General features: G+C 49.6%; 1 long non-coding RNA gene across 1 annotated transcript; it reads right to left on the bottom strand.

The window, feature by feature from the left end:
• Window positions 1-1,144: 1,144 nt before the first annotated feature.
• Window positions 1,145-2,890, bottom strand: LOC128573855 (uncharacterized). The gene is made up of 3 exons (XR_008376562.1): window positions 2,634-2,890; window positions 1,844-2,504; window positions 1,145-1,640 (listed from the first exon to the last, which is right to left on the bottom strand). It is a non-coding gene; the product is annotated as an uncharacterized LOC128573855 (long non-coding RNA).
• Window positions 2,891-4,973: the final 2,083 nt, after the last annotated feature.

The following is a 4,973-nucleotide window of genomic DNA, read 5'->3' on the forward strand; positions in this document are numbered from 1 at the left end:
GCATGTGATAAGGAGGCCAGCAGCCTTTTCTGATTTTAAATCAGGGTACTTGGGTTTTATAGAGGGGAGGCCAGTGCTTTCTGATCATGAATTGCCTTTTAATTCATTATATATATATATATATATATATATATACACCAAGGAATTATATTTGAGGGTGAAATTTCCTTAGCTCCTTCATTTCTCTGGTCTGGAACTTCCCTAGAAGTTTCAAACATTAAGAGCTGAGGTGGTAAATGCAGAGAGAGAGAAAGCAGGTTAGCAATTTAGTAATAAGATAAGATGTTTGGTAAGACATATAATAGTATAAATTAGAGGTGGCACCCATACCTGCCTTGGGTAAGGCACTGGACACATACATTGAGGCTGGTAAGTTTGAACCCAGCCTGGCTGGCTAAGGTAACAATGACAACTGTGACAACAAAAACCACAAAAATAGCCAGGCATTGTGGTGGGCACCTGTAGTCCCAGCTACTTGGGAGACTGAGGCAAGAGAATTGCTTCAGCCCAAGATTTTGAGGCTGCTGTGATCTGTTATGCCACAACACTCTACCAAGGGTGACATAGTGAGACTCTGTCTCAAAAAAAAGAGACTATAAATTAGGATGAGAATGAATAAGCAGAAAAGAACAGATCTAAGCACATTTCCTCATACCCCCATTAAACCAGTCTCCCATTCCTGGGAAAAGGTCAGTTCAATAGAATGTTTTCACTTCATTCATTTGATGAAGAATGTTTATCTTGTTCTTTAAGAGATGTAGATCAGTCTCTGTTTTCCCTGACTGATTTATGCAAAAACAACATTTTCCCCCAAATAACAGCACAAGCTCTTCTTTGTTGAGCTATCAAAGCATCCAGGATGTGGTGATTTTGAATTACAACAGATGCTAGGCTGTTAATCTCTGCTTGAAGTGTTCCCAATGCCCACATGGTGATGTTTAGCTCTTATTCTATTACCATGGAGAGATTTATGACTGCACTTTCGATTCTGTTAAGTTCCAAATGCTGAATAAAGGATCCTGAGCATTGAAAAGAACTTTGAGTTATGATATACAAGGGGATTTTTTATAATGTCACATTTTGTATGTTTATAAGGTACAACCTTATGAGCAACAGAGCCCAAGATTGTAATTTGACTGGAATTTAAAGTGGAATACTTGGTAATAGAGCGTGTCATATAGCCAAGACTATAGCATCCTAACCATTTGAGTGGGAACCATTTGTATACCTTATTACCACACAAGATAAAAAGACCAGTATTATTTATAGACAGTCAGGTTAGAACCTGTGACCTTCCAGCCTGGGGATTGTCATGTCTTGTCCTCTTCACTGGCATATTCACATATCTGGTTGTTATGTGTCCCTGAGCAAAAGATATCTCCACAGTTTTTACAGACCAGTTGTCTCACCAGCAGGTGAAGTCGTATGTTGCTTCTTCTCTGGCTGTGGATACCACATATTATCATTCATGCTTTTTCCAGATTGGTTCCACCAGGCACTGACATCAGCAGGGATGAAAATGAATTCAGGTTGCTTTGCATGGTCTAGATCTTGGCATAAACAGCAATCAGGTTGATTAGTTAGTGTGGCCAGGGTTTGAAAGACTGGTGCAAAGGGGTGCTGGGTCAGCACTTGACCTGCTGAAAAAATAGTAAGTGTTAGTAAGAGTAAGTCATAGTTTGAAAGAAGAGTCATAGTGTAAGATAAAATGAAAAAAGAGAATGGGATAGATTGAGGCAATCTTCACTCAGCTTCTAATGTGTTATTTCTGAAAGTGGAGGGGGATGTTTAAAGAAAAGAGTGTTTAAAAGTGACTTTTTCTTTTTTTGAGACATAGTCTTACTTTATTCCCCTTGGTAGATTGCCTCGGCATCACAGCTCACAGCACTTCCGACTCCTGGGCTTAGGTGATTCTCTTGCATCAGCCTCCCAAGTGGCTGGGACTAGAGGTGTCTGCGACCACACCCAGCTATTATTTGTTGCAGTTTGGTTGGGGCAGGGCTCAAACCTGCCATCCTCAGTGTATGGGGCTGGTGCACTACCCAAGGAGCCTAACTAATTAGAATATAAGGCAGTTAGCTGTAGCTGCATAACAAATAACCACAGAACACAGGGATATTGAACAATGAATATTTCTTGTGCATCAGCAGGCTTCCTAGGAGATGTGCTCTCATCTGGCCTTGGCTAGGGCAGCTCAGTGTCACAAATCCCTCATCCTACACAGACTAGATGGCTGGACCCCATATGTCTTCCCAGGGATGACAGAAAGTCAAGGTCAGTAGGCCAAATGATACCTTCACAGCAGCTTGCATTTTGGCTGATTTCCTATTGACCAAAGCCAGACACATGCTGAGCTCGGGGTTGGAAGATTACACCCACCTGCTGAGTAGTAGAGCAGTGCAAAGTTGCATGGCTGAGATGGTGGATACCAACAAGGGTGAAGAATCAGGCCATTAATTTCATCATAGTCTGAGTAGTGTGTATGCCCTCTTGTAGTACCCATGCTGTCAACACCAGCATCACATGTGGAAAAGATGGACAACATTGCACATATACAGGCCGAGAGCGAGTGTCAGGGCCGTCCCGGGTGTTTCTCCTCCACTACTGCTCCACCTCCTGCCCTCCTGCTCTACCTGGTGCTGCCTGTAGGTGCTCAGGTCAGGCTGGTCATGGAGGCTCCTGATGCTGGAACTCAGAACGCGCTGCTCAGAACACAGAACGTCAGCGAACACACTGATCCCTTCACCTTGGCAAAGTCTGTAGTCAACACAAACCTCCCAGAGTAGCGGACCCTATTCGAAGGACCTGACTCTGCTGAACTGCCCTCATGGGCAGTTATCTGGACAAATCTGGCCCACAGCAGCCTGCGCCAGCTCAGGAGGGCGGGGACCCGCAGGAGAGGCCTGACCGCAGCCCACCCGCCCAGCCCTCACCTCCCGCCCGGCCCTCACCTCCAGCCCGGGTGGCCCATCCTGTCCGCCATGTTTACCCCTTGCTCCCCACTCCTCTGCTCCCGGCCTCCAGGAGGCCTTGCCACAGGGACGGTGGGATGTCCTCAAGGCACTCCATGATGGTACCTCGAAGATGGGATCCCCTTCGACAGCCCGGGTATTCCCATGTGGGGGTACTTCCCAGGGTGTGCTGGGATGGCTTGCCCAAGAAGAAGACCCGGCTACCTGTTCATCATTTCCGGTGGGTGGGCCGCCCGGGGACTGTGAGGATCCCCCCTCTTGACAGAAAATGGACTCGTTCTGCAGGACGGGAGCAGGTGATCAGCTCAGCACTGTCCTCACTATCACGCGACGTCTCAGACCCAAGTGCCCTCAAAGACAGGATGGAAAATACAGTGAGGGGGGAAGACCAAATATTTGCTGATGGCCAGAAAAATACAAGAAGTTGCCATGACAGCAGTGGGACTGGACCTTCAGCCCTTGAGCCCCTGGTGGCCAAAGGAGTCCGGGCTCCTTTGCTGCCTAAGCCTGAGCGTCTGAAGAAAGGTCCCGATTCCCAGAGCTCAGAGGACCCCTTGAATAAGAGATCGTGCACATCTTGTGCGAGCACGTACACATGTGGCATCCCTGTCCCCAGGCGCAATGCCATTACCAGCTCCTACAGCTCTACCCGAGGCTTCTCACAGCTCCAGAAGAGAAGCGGCCCCAGTTCCTCACCCTCCTCATCCCGCTCCAAGACACAACTGAGGCCAGCAAAGAAAATAAGAGGAAAAGAGCTGGGTCATCATTTCAGTTCCTCAACTCCACTTGTCCCAGACAAGGAGTCCCGGGGAGAGAAGGCTGCAGAAACGACCACAAACGTCTGCAGTTCCCCATCTACAACTCACAGCTCTAGGCCGCGAAAACGGAAGTTTCCACTGCTGCGCTGTCCGCGAGGGGAACCTCTGACTTTGCCTCCAGCTCCCGACCCTGGCTATTCAGTCACTGCTAAACACCTGGACTTAGAAAAGAAAGCTTCATTCGATTGGCTGAACAAGTTTTTGGCAGACACGACTGAAGACGAGATGATGGAGGTGGACCCACCAGACACTGACACCACCACCGATTCCACAGTCGAGATGATGGAGGTGGACCCGCCAGCAGCCCCCCCTGCCATCGAAGACGTCGAGATGACTGAGGATAGCCCAGAACCTGTAGCTCTTCCAGCGAAGACGTTTACTAAATCCCAAGCCCTATCTGCCCCATCCGCCACTGCCAAGCAACGATTTCAGTCTGGAATGCTGAGCATTCTACCCCTCCCACCTTCTGCGGCACCTCCATCTTCTGCGGCACCTCCATCTTCTGCGGCACCTCCACCTTCTGCGGCACCTCCATCTTCTGCGGCACCTCCATCTTCTGTGGCACCTCCATCTTCTGCGGCACCTCCATCTTCTGCGGCACCTGCTGTGTCTTCCTCATCTCCCCTGAGCAGTGTGAGCCGCACCAGGAGCAGCGTGAGGAGCACCACCACTTACGCTGCACAGCCCTTTCTCTCTGGGGCACTCCCTGCCTCTGCTGACAGGTTTATCCCAGCCCAGATTTCCATCGTCCAGGTTGCCAAGTTTACTCCCAACCGTACATCAAGCACAGTCACCACCTCTGGATTCAGCCAGTCCCCTCCCAGTGCTGTTCAGACAGCCAGCAGCAGCAGCTCCGGTGGCTTCCGTACATTGGGCGGCACCCTGACCACCTCACGCCCAGCCCCCACCAGCCAGCCAGCGCTGACCATCAGTTCTGCCTCAAGTGAGAAACCTCCTCTCCCATCAAATCCAGGAGCCAGTCCCCAGACTGCATATAAGGCCACTGATGGGCCACGACGCCGAGCTCCCAAGCGACGCCTTCCCCCAAGCTGTGGAAACTCTGAAGCTGCGCCCCCAGCTAAAAAGCCAAAACTAACCCCAGGCCCTGCTGCCAAAACTAATCCCTGAGAGCCATCTTTGCTGGCAGCTACAAGGTGCAGCCCACTTGGATGTCTGTGCATTT

This window comes from Nycticebus coucang, chromosome 21 (assembly GCF_027406575.1).
Source record: "Nycticebus coucang isolate mNycCou1 chromosome 21, mNycCou1.pri, whole genome shotgun sequence".
Taxonomy (NCBI): domain Eukaryota; kingdom Metazoa; phylum Chordata; class Mammalia; order Primates; family Lorisidae; genus Nycticebus; species Nycticebus coucang.